The sequence below is a fragment of the Delphinus delphis genome, chromosome 8, assembly GCF_949987515.2.
Source record: "Delphinus delphis chromosome 8, mDelDel1.2, whole genome shotgun sequence".
In the NCBI taxonomy this organism is placed as follows: domain Eukaryota; kingdom Metazoa; phylum Chordata; class Mammalia; order Artiodactyla; family Delphinidae; genus Delphinus; species Delphinus delphis.
This window is the reverse complement of record NC_082690.1, coordinates 24148542-24163174: the sequence shown is the minus strand read 5'-3', so window position 1 is coordinate 24163174 and position 14633 is coordinate 24148542. Positions and strand designations below refer to the sequence as shown.

The 14633-nt window shown below is 39.4% G+C and overlaps 1 pseudogene; it reads left to right on the top strand.

The window, feature by feature from the left end:
• Positions 1-12162: 12162 nt before the first annotated feature.
• LOC132429382 (elongation factor 1-alpha 1-like) lies at positions 12163-13741 on the top strand (annotated as a pseudogene).
• Positions 13742-14633: the final 892 nt, after the last annotated feature.

The following is a 14633-nucleotide window of genomic DNA, read 5'->3' as shown; positions in this document are numbered from 1 at the left end:
AGCAGTTTATATGATGAGAAAGCAGTGAAGTGACTATTTATTCTTCACAGTGATTGGTTATAGTATTAGAATTTTCTTAAGTGATAGGGAATTGGTCAGTGGTTACCTCAACAATCTTAGGAAACAGTTTAAGTTTTCCTTATGATTTCCAGAGGCATAAGCAAGAAATGACCCAGGTCAAGCTTAGTCTTGCAAAATAAGCTAAATTAAGCTTTGCTGGTTTTGACTGCTTAGGGAATTTTCAAGGCTGGTTTCCATTTGGTTTTTATTTTAACATACATATCAATAAAAATCCCTATGTTCTAGATGAGGAAATGAGTCTTAATAAGATTCAGAAGCTTTCCAAGGTCACAAAGCTGGTAAATGGCAGAGACAGGAGTTCAAACCCAGTTGTTGAATGACTGAAAGCCTAAGTCCTACTGCCCAGGTTTACTGGCAAAATCTTCTTGTGTGTGAAAGTTGCCATGGAACTGAGCTCACAAATCAAATCTGAGTGAAAAGGCCTAAGTGTTTGCATTTTAAACATGTTGGAATATTCTTTACTTCCACAAAGACATATGTTTCTCCTGTTTTTGTTTTTGTTTTAATTTTCCCACTTTCTGGAGGGATACATAGGGAAAAATATTTCTCTAAGGTAGTGATGTGAGCTTGGTGAAAAATGGCAGGGATACCCAGGATAAGGGAACCAATAAGAAGTGAAAGGACCATGCTTTGGTAGAAAGCACGTTTCCTACCTCAGTGGTTCTCAAAGTGTGGACCCCGGACCTGCAGCATCAGCATCACCTGGGAGATTGTTAGAAATGCACATTTTTTGGATCCTGCCTGGCTGAAATGAAAACTCCCTGGTGGGGCCTGCAATTTGTGGCTTAACAAGGCCTTGCAGTGATTCTAATTCTTTGCATGCTCACCTAAAATGTTTGAGAACCACTGCTCTCCCTAAAAGGAACATCTGCCACTCTGCTCCAGCTGCTTGTTACCAGGAGGGGACTATGACTCCCAGGTCATCACACTCTCCCAGGTTTAAGAAAGCTGAAAGTCTCAATTATTTTCATTCTCCCAATTTTAAAATACTGCCTGAAATGTTTTTAATACTGTATAGGCTAAACAAAACATGTTTATAGGCTGGTTCTGACACACAGACCACCAGTTAATGACCTCTGAATAGAATCTGAACTACAGTAAATATTGGAGTTATTTTATCAATAACTATGTATTGAAATGTCAATTAATTGGCAAAATGAATTGCGGTCTCCTTTTCATTACAACCACTTGTTGCTGGGGAAAGTGATTGCCTACCTTACAACAGCACTGAATGGAGTTTAAATGTTTTGATCATTAAACATTTGGGGCCATATTGTAAGGACAATGGAAAATTACTGACAGATTCAAATACAGCCATGATTCTCTAAAAGTTGAGCCTTTAAAAGATCAGTTTGATTGTATTATGGAAACTTGATGGGAAAGTGTAGATGTGGAGCAGATTGGTTAGAAGGTTATTCCAGGAGTCTTAGTGGCAGGTGGTGTTGGGGTGGTGGTAATAAAAATAAGGAGAATTATACAGATTTAATAAGCACTTAGGAAGTTGAATTGAAATGGTTTTGTGGTTACTGGTCAGATTTCAATAAGTCAGAAGACCCCGTTGCCAAGGGCCATCGCTGGAACTAGCCTGCAGTATGCATGATCCAGACTCCTCTGACGACTACTCACCCCAGTGCTCCAGAGAAGCCCAATATTGTTCCAGCTCCCTGCACCAGCTGCCTCCCTCACCCCACGCCGATGCCATGCTCTGAACTCCTAGGCCTCGTACTCCACATTTGCAAATGCATATACTGCCTTGAGAAAACAACCACCATTTACTAATCTTATGTGAAATTGTGTTGAGTTACAAAACAATCAACTTCTGGAAAATAGCCTATTTTAAAGTTAGATATTCCTTACTCTTTGTTCACTATGGGATTCCCATATTTAGAGCCCCCAAACTACATTCTCAGTTGTTAATCCTAATACAGTTCTGAACCCCTAAAACTATTTTTCTATGTCTCATTTTCCTTTATTAGAGCAAGATACATTGACACAATTTCATCATGCTGACCTGACAAAGGTATTCCTGCACTTCAATCAAAATCTAAGACATAAGAGACCTTCAAGATGGCGGAGGAGTAAGACGTGGAGATCACCTTTCTCCCAACAAATACATAAGAATTACATATACACGTGGAACAGCTCCTATAGAACACCTACTGAACGCTGGCAGAAGAACTCAGACCTCCCAAAAGGCAAGAAACTCCCCACATACCTGGGTAGGGCAAAAGAAAAAAGAAAAAACAGAGACAAAATAATAGGGACAGGACCTGCACCTCTGGGAGGAAGTTGTGAAGGAGGAAAGGTGGAAGGCCCTTCGTGGGCAGAGACTGTGGGTGGCAGACAGGGGAAGCTTCGGAGCCATGGAGGAGATCACAGCAACAGGGGTGTGGAGGGCAAAGCAGAGAGATTCCCGCATGGAGGATCGGTGCCAACCAGCACTCACCAGCCCGAGAGGCTTGTCTGCTCACCCGCTGGGACGGGGGGGGGCTTGGGAACTGAGGCTCGGGCTTCAGAGGTCGGATTCCAGGGAGAGGACTGGGGTTGGCTGCGTGAACACAGCCTGAAGGAGTCTAGTGAGCCACAGCTAGCTGGGAGTGTGTCCGGGAAAAGGCCTGGAACTGACGAAAGGGCAGGAGACATTTTCTTGCCTCTTTGTTTCCTTGTGTGGGAGGAAAGAGGATTAAGAGCACTGCTTAAAGGGGCTCCAGAGACGGGCGCGAGCCGCGGCTATCAGCGCGGACCCCAGAGACGGGCATGAGACGCTAAGGCTGCTGCTGCCGCCACCAAGAAGCCTGTGTGCGAGCACAGGTCACTGTCTACACCTCCCCTCCCGGGAGCCTGTGCAGCCCGCCACTGCCAGGGTCCCACGATCCAGGGACAACTTCCCTGGGAGAACGCACAGCGCGCCTCAGGCTGATGCAAAGTCAGGCCAGCCTCTGCCACCGCAGGTTCACCCCGCATCCATACCCCTCCCTCCCCCCGGCCTGAGTGAGCCAGGGCCCCCGAATCAGCTGCTTCTTTAACCCCGTCCTGTCTGAGCGAAGAACACATGCCCTCAGGCGACCTACACGCAAAGGTGCAGCCAAATCCAAAACTGAACCCCAGGAGCTTTGCGAACAAAGAAGAAAAAGGGAAATCTCTCCCAGTAGCCTCAGGAGCAGTGGACTAAATCTCCACAATCAACTTGATGTACCTGCATCTGTGGAATACCTGAATAGACAATGAATCATCCCAAAATTGAGGCGGTGGACTTTGGGAGCAACTGTAGACTTGGGGTTTGCCTTCTGCATCTAATTTGTTTCTGGTTTTATGTTTATCTTAATTTGGTATTTAGACTTTATTATCACTGGTAGATTTGTTTATTGATTTGGTTGTTTTCTTCCTTTTTTTTTATATATATACACATGTTTTTTCCTTCTCTTTTTGTTAGTGTGTATGTGTATGCTTCTTCGTGTAATTTTGTCTGTATAGCTTTGCTTTTATCATTTGTCCTAGGATTCTCTCTGTCCATTTTTTTTTTTTTTTTTAGTATACTTTTTAGTTTTGTTATCATTGGTGGATTTATTTTTTGGTCTGGTTACTCTCTTCTTTCTTTATTCCTTTTTGTTCTCTTTTTTATGACTTTCTAATATTTTAAGTTTTAATTCATTTTTAGTTTTTTATTTTAATTATTTTTTTAAATAATTTTTTTTCTTTCTTTTTTCTCCCTTTTCTTCTGAGCAATGTGTCTGACAGGGACTTGGTGTTCTGGCTGGGTGTCAGGCCTGTGCCTCTGAGGTGGGAGAGCCAAATTCAAGATATTGGTCCAACAGAGGCCTCCTGGCTCCATGTAATATCAAATGGTGAAAGGTCTCCCAGAGATCTCCATCTCAACGCAAAGTAAGACCCAGCTCCATTCAATAACCAGCAAGCTACATTGCTGGACACCTTATGCCAAACAACTAGCAAGACAGGAACACAATTCCATCCATTAGCAGAGAGGCTGCCTAAAACCACAATAAGGTCACAGACACCCCAAAACAAACCACCAGATGTGGTCCTGCCCACCAGAAAGACAGGATCCAGCCTCATCCACCAGAACACAGGCACAAGTCCCCTACACCAAAAAGCCTACACAACCCACTGAAACAACCTTAGCAACTGGGGGCAGACACCAAAAACAATGGGAACTATGAACTTGCAGCCTGAGAAAAGAAGACCCCAAGCACAGCAAGTTAAGCAAAATGAGAAGACAGAGACACACACAGCAGATGAAGGAGCAAGGTAAAAACCAACTAGACCAAACAAATGAAGAAGAAATAAACAGTCTACTTGAAAAAGAATTCAGAATAATGAGAGTAAAGATGATCCAAAATCTTGGAAATAGAATGGAGAAAACAAAAGAAACATTTAACAAGGACCTAGAAGAACTAAAGAGCAAATAAACAAAGATGAACAACATAATAAATGAAATTAAAAATTCTCTAGAAGGAATTAATAGCAAAATAACTAGGCAGAAGACTGATTAAGTGACCTGGAAGATAAAATAGTGGAAATAACTACCACAGAGCAGAATAAAGAAAAAGGAATGAAAAGAATTGAGGACAGTCTCAGAGACCTCTGAGACAACATTAAACACAACAACATTCTAATTATAAGGGTCCCAGAAGAAGAAGAGAAAAGGAAAGGGACAGAGAAAATATTTGAAGAGATGATAGTTGAAAACTTCCCTAATATGGGAAAGGAAATAGTTAATCGAGTCCAGGAAGCACACAGAGTACCATACAGGATAAATCCAAAGAGAAATACGTCAAGACACATATTAATAAAACTACCAAAAATTACATACAAAGAAAAATTTTAAAAGAAGCAAGGCAAAAACAACAAATAACACACAATGGAATTCTCTTAACAGCTGATCTTTCAGCAGAAACTCTGCAGGTCAGAAGGGAGTGACAGGACATATTTAAAATGATGAAAGGGAAATACCAACAACCAAAATTACTCTACCCAGCAAGGATCTCATTCAGATTCAACAGAGAAATTAAAACCTTTACAGACAAAGCAAAAGCTAAGAGAATTCAGCACCACCAAACCAGCTTTACAACAAATGCTAAAGGAACTTCTCTAGTCAGGAAACACAAAAGAAGGAAAAGACCTACAGTAACAAACACAAAACAATTAAGAAAATGGTAATAGGAACAAACAAATCGATAACTACCTTAAATGTAAATGGATTAAATGCTCCAGCCAAAAGACACAGACTGGCTGAATGGAAAAAAAAACAAGACCCATATATAGGCTGTCTACAAGAGACCCACATCAGACCTAGGGACACATACAGACTGAAAGTGAGGAGATGGAAAAAGATATTCCATGCAAATTGAAATCAAAAGAAAGCTGGAGTAGTAATTCTCATATCAGACAAAATAGACTTTAAAATAAAGACTATTACAAGAGACCAAGAAGGACACTACATAATGATCAAGGGATCAATCCAAGAAGAAGATATAACAATTGTTAATACTTATGCACCTAACATAGGAGCACCTCAATATCTAAGGCAAATGCTAACAGCCATAAAAGGGGAAGTCAACAGTAACACAATCATAGTAGGGGACTTTAACACCCCACTTTCACCAATGGACAAATCACCCAAAATGAAAATAACTAAGGAAACACAGGCTTTAAATGATACATTAAACAAGATGGACTTAATTGATATTTATAGGACATTCCATCCAAAAACAACAGAATACACATTTTTCTCAAGTGCTCATGGAACATTCTCCAGGACGGATCATATCTTGGGTCACAAATCAAGCCTTGGTAAATTTAAGAAATTTGAAATCGTATCAAGTATCTTTCTAACCACAATGCTATGAGACTACATTTCAATTACAGAAAAAATCTGTAAAAATTTCAAACACATGGAGACTAAATGATACACTACTAAAAAACCGAGAGATCACAGAAGAAATCAAAGAGGAAATTTAAAAATACATAGAAACAAATGACAATGAAACTATTAAGACCCAAAATCTATGGGATGCAGCAAAAGCAGTTCTAAGAGGGAATTTTATAGCAACACAATCCTACCTCAAGAAACAGGAAACATCTCAAATAAACAACCTAACCTTACAGCTAAAACAATTAGAGAAAGAAGAACAAAAATACCCCAAAGTTAGCAGAAGAAATAATAAAGATCAAATCAGAAATAAATGAAAAATAAATGAAGGAAAGAATAATAAAGATTAATAAAACTAAAAGATGGTTCTTTGAGAAGATAAACAAATTTGATAAACAATTAACCAGATTCATCAAGAAAAAAAGGGAGAAGACTCGCATCAATAGAATTTGAAATGAAAAAGGAGAAGTAACTACGGACACTGCAGAAATACAAAGTATCATGAGAGATTACTACAAGCAACTCTATGCCAATAAAATGGACACCCTGGAAGAAATGGACACATTCTTAGAAAATCACAACACTCCAAGACTGAACCAGGAAGAAATAGAAAATATAAACAGACCAATCACAAGCACTGAAATTGAAACTGTGATTAAAAATCTTCCAACAAACAAAAGTCCAAGACCAGGTTGGCTCACAGGCGAATTCTATCAAACTCCTCCAAAATATAGCAGAGGGAGTAACTCATTCTACGCCATCACCATCACCCTGATACCAAAACCAGACAAATGTGTCACAAAGAAAGACAACTACAGGCCAATATCACCGATGAACATAGATGCAAATATCCTCAACAAAATACTAGCAAACATAATCCAGCAGCGCATTAAAAGGATCATACACTATTATCAAGTTAGGTTTATCCCAGGAATGCAAGGATTCTTCAATATACACATCAATCAAGGAGATAAACCATAATAACAAATTGTAGAATAAAAACCATATGATCATCTCAATAGATGCAGAAAAATCTTTTAACAAAATTCAACACCCATTTATGATAAAAACCCTCCAGAAAGTCAGCATAGAGGGAACTTACCTAAACATAATTAAGGCCATCTATGACAAACCCACAGCCAACATCGTTCTCAATGGTGAAAAAGGTAAACCATTTCCTCTAAGATCAGGAACAATGCAAGGTTGTCCACTCTCACCACTATTATTCAACATTGTTTTGGAAGTTTTAGCCACAGCAATCAGAGAAGAAAAAGAAATAAAAGGAATCCAAATCGGAAAAGAAGTAAAGCTGTCATTGTTTGCAAATGACATGATACTATACATAGAGAATCCTAAGGATGCTACCAGAAAACTATTAGAGCTAATCAATGAATTTGGAAAGTAGCAGGATACAAAATTAATGCACAAAATCTCTTGCATTCCTATACACTAATGATGAAAATCTAAAGGAGAAATCAAGGAAACACTCCCATTTACCATGGCAAAAAAGGAATAAAATACCTAGGAATAAAAAAACCTAAGGAGACAAAAGACCTGTTTGCAGAAAATTATGACACTGATGAAAGAAATTAAAGATAATACAAACAGATGGAGAGATATACCATGTTCTTGGATGGAAGAATGAACATTGTGAAAATGACTCTACTACCCAAAGCAATCTACAGATTCAATGTAATCCCTATCAAACTACCAATGGCATTTTTCACAGAACAAAAACAAAAAATTTCACAATTTGTATGGAAACACAAAAGACCCCTAATAGCCAAAGCAATCTTGAGAAAGTAATATGGAATCAGGCTCCCAGACCTCACACTATCCTACAAAGCTATAATAATCAAGACAGTATAGTACTGGCACAAAACCAGAAATATAGATCAATGGAACAGGATAGAAAGCCCAGAGATAAACCCATGCACACATTGTCACCTTATCTTTGATAAAGGAGGCAAGAATATACAATGGAGAAAAGACAGCCTCTTCAATAAGTGGTGCTGCGATAACTGGACAGCTAGATGCAAAAGAATGAAATTAGAACAATCCCTAACACCATACATAAAAATAAACTCCAAATGGGTTAAAGACTTAAATGTAAGGCCAGACACTATAACACTCTTAGAGGAAAACATAGGCAGAACACTCCATGACATAAATCACAACAAGACCCTTTTTGACCCACCTCCTAGAGTAATGGAAATAAAAACAAAAATAAAAAAATGGGACCTAATGAAACTTCAAAGCTTTTGCACAACAAAGGAAACCATAAACAATACCATAAGATAACCCTCAAAATGGGAGAAAGTATTTGCAAATGAAGCAACTGACAAAGGATTAATCTACAAAATTTACAAGTAGCTCATGCAGCTCAATAACAAAAAAACAAACAATGCAATCCAAAAATGGACAGAAAACCTAAATAGACATTTCTCCAAAGAAGATATACAGATTGCAAAAAAACACATGAAAGAATGCTCAACATCATTAATCATTAGAGAAATGCAAATCAAAACTACAATGAGATATCATCTCACTCCAGTCAGAATGGCCATCATCAAAAACTCTAGAAACAATCAATGCTAGAGAGGGTGTGGAGAAAAGGGAACACTCTGGCACTTCTGGTGGGAATGTAAATTGGTACAGCCACTATGGAGAACAGTACGGAGGATCCTTAAAAAACTACAAATAGAACTACCATATGACCCAGCAATCCCACTACTGGGCATATACCCTGAGAAAACCATAATTCAAAAAGAGTCATGTACCAAAATGTTCATTGCAGCTCTATTTACAAGAGCCAGGAGATGGAAGCAACCTAAGTGTTCATCAACAGATGAATGGATAAAGAAGATGTGGCACATATATACAATGGAATATTACTCAGCCATAAAAAGAAACGAAATTGAGTTATTTGTAATGAGGTGGATGGACATAGAATCTGTCATACAGAGCGAAGTAAGTCAGAAAGAGAAAAACAAATAACGTATGCTAACACATATATATGGAATCTAAGAAAAAAAAGAAAAAGGTCATGAAGAACCTAGGGGTAAGACGGGAATAAAGACGCAGAGCTACTAGAGAATGGACTTGAGGATATGGGGAGGGGGAAGGATAAGCTGTGACAAAGTGAGAGAGTAGCATGGACATATATACACTGCCAAACGTAAAATAGATAGCTAGTGGGAAGCAGCCGCATAGCACAGGGAGATCAGCTCGGTGGTTTGTGACCACCTAGAGGCATGGGATAGGGAGGGTGGAAGGGAGCAAGATGCAAGAGGGAAGAGTTGTGGGAACATATGTATATGTATAACTGATTCACTTTGTTATAAAGCAGAAACTAACACACCATTGTAAAGCAATTATACTCTAATAAAGATGTTTAAAAAAAAAAGTGTTGGATCACAATGTTCAATGCAGCTCTACAATAGCCAGGACATGGAAGCAAACTAAGTGTCCATTGACAGATGAACGGATAAAGAAGATGTGGCACATATGTACAATGGAATATTATTCAGCCGTAAAAAGAAACGAAATTGAGTTATTTGTAGTGAGGTGGATGGACCTAGAGTCTGTCATACAGAGTGAAATAAGTCAGAAAGAAAAAAAACAAATCCTGTATGCTAACACATTTAAGGAATCTAAAAAAAAAAAAAATGGTTCTGACAAACCTAGGGGCAGGACAGGAATAAAGACACAGACGTAGAGAATGGATTTGAGGACACGGGGAGGGGGAAGGGTAAGCTGGGACGAAGTGAGAGAGTGGCATGGACATATAAACACTATCAAATGTAAAATAGATAGCTAGTGGGAAGCAGCCACATAGCCCAGGGAGATCAGCTTGGTGCTTTGTGACCACCTAGAGGGGTGGGATAGGGAGGGTGGGAAGGAGATGCAAGAGGGAGGAGATGGGGATATATATATATATATATATCTGATTCACTTTGTTATAAAGCAGAGATAAGACACCATTTTAAAGCAATTATACTCCAATAAAGATGTTTTTAAAAAAATCTAAGACATAGTTTTGATGTTATATCTACACTGAAGCACTGAACCTCTCAGTTTAAGGTATATTTATAATTTAGGGCATTGTGTATTTCCAGGGCAAAATAAATTGAATCAGCACCAGCTATCTTTGTACTCCATTACCATCCTAATGACAACATGGTAGAGAAACTTTCATAATCTGCTCATTTCTTTTAGGAATTTAGAATTTAGAATCGTTAATACTTATCACAGAAAGATTACGGGCCATACAAATAAAGAGAAATATTAGGTCAGAAATATAGGCAGCACATATTAACACAAAGCCTAGAAGAGCATCTTTTGAAATACAACATTCATTTGGAAATTCTTAATCAGCTTAGCACTATCATTTCAACCTAAGAGTGATTATAAAGCCGTTGGATCAATGCAGTATATACTCATCCCATTAAGATAACAGTTGAAAATGTGAACCAAAATTAAGAATAATATATTTGTATGTCGCTTTCCACCCATTCTCAGACCCCCTCCCCTAAATCTAACTTTCTTTGGTAGGTAAAGCTCAGATACACACTCTGGGTGAAATGGATATGTCATAAGGCCAATAGGAAATACAAGATTTAGGACAGATAAAGTAGCCCATCAACACTTCTTAGGTACTGGGAAGAGCTCCCTTTCCCCTTTCATGATACTAGGAGCATAGGGAGACAGAAAGTGTAGGCACCCAAGAAATATGGACAGAAGTAAGACAGACAGACTTGTGCCCTTGCTCTTGCTGTTCTTCAACAATACTGCAAAAGCAGTATTTAGTGAGATAAAGTCCTATCCAAGGCATCCTTATGATGGCTGGGTATTTAGTGAGAAGAACCGTTAGGACAAGATCCAGATCAAGAAATGGACTTCCCATTTGCATAGGAAAACTGAGGGTTTCATACCTTCTTTGCTGTGGGCTGCCTTTTGCTATAAACCTAAATGGAGTTACTCCTAGCTTATTGGGGTTAGGAGTGAGGTGGGTGATGACTACAGCCTCCAATTATTCCCAGGGGAAAAAAAAAGTGAGTCAAGAGTTCCACTACCACTGTGTCTTCCAGGATTATTAATACAAAGAGACTTGGGACTTCAAATTGACACTGGGAACGTATTATCTTTACAGTAGATATAGAAGCTACATAGTAGTGAAAGAATCTGTAGGCAAACTTTACCACCTCTCTGGATGCCATTCTTAAATAGAGTTTTCTCGGTTAATACTTAGTACATTATACCAGTAACCATAACAGCGTACGGATTTTAATATTGCTGTTAAATTCCATATAATTGGCAAATGTAAAGATGAATTAACATTATTTCCTTTTCTGCTCCACAGAGGTAAGTTGGTATGAAGTTGGGTCACCCTGCAAAACAGAGCCAGAAATTTTTCTCTTTCAAGACCATGAAGAAGGAAACTGAGTGAAGAAATTGAACTTAAATCTGAAAGAGATGGGCTTAATATTTATCAAGCATCTCTACCTAGGCTAAAATATTTAATCCTTTCAGAGCCATCTGAGGCATAGGTGTTATTATTACTACTTTATAGATGAAGAAACCAAGGCTTAGGAAGTTAAGTAGCTAACTGAAGGTCACACAGCCAGAGAGTGGCAGGAGCAGGATGCAAACATAGGTGTATTTTTCCTGATTCCAAATTCTGTTCTCCTTCCTAAGGCATCTTAGTTACCATTGGAGCCATTTTACAGATAAGAGAACCAATAATTAATTTCTTCTATCCTTTGACAGGTAAGAAAACTGCACCTCAGAGTAATTAAGCATGTTCCCAAAGTCACATAATTACTTAATGCCACAGAATTCAAACCTACTTTTTCACAACAGATTTACCACCAGATCACAAGTATCACAACTAAATCTAAGCCAAAATGGGAAAGAAAACGATTCATATCAATATTGTTGTCACCAGACACATAGATTAGAGCAAGTCTACCACCACTGGCCATCTGGTCTACAAATGTGGTGGGATCAACAAAAGAGCCAAAGAAAAAATTTGAGAATGAGGCTACTGATATGAGAAAGGACTCCTTCAAGTATGCCTGGGTATTGGGCAAATTGAAAGCTGAACATGGGCTTGGTATCACCACTGATATCCCCCTGTAGAAATTCAAGACCAGCAAGTAGTATCATTGATGTCTCAGGACACAGAGACTACCCAAAACATGCCTATAGGCACACCCTAGGCTGACTGTGCTGCGCTGACTGCTGCTGCTGCTGGCATTGGTGAAGTTGAAGCAGGGATCTCCAAGAATGGGCAGACCTGTGAGCATGCACTTCTGGCTTACAGACTGTGGGTGAGACAACTAATTGTTGGTGTTAAAATGGGTTCCACTGAGCCACCTGGCAGCCAGAAGAGATAAAAGGAAATCATTAAGAAAGTCAGCACCTACATTAAGAAAATTGGCTACAACTCCAACACAGTGGCACTTGTGCCAGTTTCTGGTTGGAATGGTGACAACATGCTGCAGCCAAGTACAAACATGCTTTGACTCAAAGGATGGAAAGTCACTCATAAAGATGGCAATCAATGCCAGTGAAACCACGATGCTTGAAGCTCTGGATTGCATCCTGCCACCAAGTCTTCCAACTGACAAACCCTTGCGTCTGCTCCTCCAGGGTGTCTACAAAATTGGCGGTATTGGCACTGTCCCTGTGGAGACTGGTGTTCTCAAACCCAGCATAATGGTCACCTTTGCTGTAGTCACCATTACAACTGAAGTCAAGTCTGTTGAAATGCATCCTAAAGCTTTGAGTGAAGCTCTATCTTGGGACAAGGTGGGTCTCAATGTCAAGAACATGTCTGTCAGAGATGTTTGTTGTGGGGCTTCCCTGGTGGCACAGTGGTTGAGAGTCTGCCTGCCGATGCAGGGGTCACGGGTTCGTGCCCTGGTCCGGGAAGATGCCACATGCCGCGGAGCGGCTGGGCCCATGAGCCATGGCCGCTGGGCCTGAGCGTCCGGAGCCTGTGCTCCACAACGGGAGAGGCCACAACAGTGAGAGGCCCGCGTACCACAAAAAAAAAAAAAGATGTTTGTTGTGGCACTGTGGCTGATGACAGCAAAAATGACCCACCAGGGACTTCCCTGGTGGCACAGTGGTTAAGAATCTGCCTGCCAATGCAGGGGACATGGGTTCAATCCCTGGTCCTGGAAGATCCCACATGCTGTGGAGCAACTAAGCCCATGTGCCGCAACTACTGAGCCCACATGCCACAACTGCTGAAGCCCATGTGCCTAGAGCCCGTACTCCGCAACAAGAGAAGCCACAACAATGAGAAGCCCGCGCCCGCAACGAAGAGTAGCCTCCACTCTCCGCAACTAGAGAAAGCCTGCACGCAATGACCAAGACCCAGCGCAGCCAAAAATAAATAAATAAATGATCTACCAATGGAAACAGATGGCTTCACAGCTCAGGTGATTATCCTGTACCATCCAGGCCAAATCAGTGCTGGCTATGCACTTGTGCAGGATTGTCAAATAGCTAATGTTGCTTGCAAGTTTGCTGGGCTGAAGAGGAAGGTTGACTGCTATTCTGTGAAGAAGCTGGAAGATGGTTCCCAATTCTGTAAAGCTGGTGATGCTGGCATGGTTCATTTGGTTGCTGGAAAGCCCATGTATTTTGAGAGCTTTTCTGACAATCCTCCTCAGGGTCATTTTGCTGTTTGTGACATGAGACAGACGTGTCTTGGGTGTCGTCAAAGCAGTGGATGACCCAGAAAGTTCAGAAGGCTAAGTGAATAATATCCCTAATACCTGACACCCCAGTTTTAATCAGTTGTTGAAGAACATTATCAGGATTGTTTGTTTCTGTTGGCCATTTAAGTTTAACAGTAAAAGATTGGTTAATGATAATGCATTGTAAAACTTTCAGAAAAAAAAGAAAATATGTTGTGGACCATTTGTTTTTGTGTGCGTATGGCAGTTTTAAGTTATAAGTTTTAAAAATCAGTAATTTTTAATAGAAACAATTTGACTAAAAATCTGTCACAGAATTTTGAGACCCATTAAAATAAAGTTTAATGAGAAACCTGTGTCCTCTTTTGGTCAAGACTGTAAATTCCTATAGTATGACTTAGGTAAAAGATTTAAGTAAGCATTTCCTATCAGCTATTTTTGGTGTTTTATAAGGAACCTAAATGCCCATTGACAGATGAATGGATAAAGAAGATGTGGTGTATATATATATATATATATATATATATATATATATATATATATATATATATATATACAATGGAATATTACTCAGCCATTAAAAAGAATGAAATATTAACATTTGCAGCAACATGGCTGGACCTAGAAGTTATCATACTAAGTGAAGTCAGTCTGACAAAGACCAATATCATATGATATCACTTATATGTGGAATCTTAAAAAATGATACAAATGAACTTATTTACAAAACAAGAATAGACTCACACACATAGAAAACAAAGTTATGGTTACCAAAGTGGAAGGGGGAGGGGGAGGGATAAATTAGGGGTTTGGAATTAACAGATACACACTACAATAGATAAAATAGATAAACAACAAGGATTTACTGTATAAGACCGGAAACTGTATTCGATATCTTACAATAACCTATAATGGAAAAGAATCTGAAAAAGAATAGATATATGTATGCA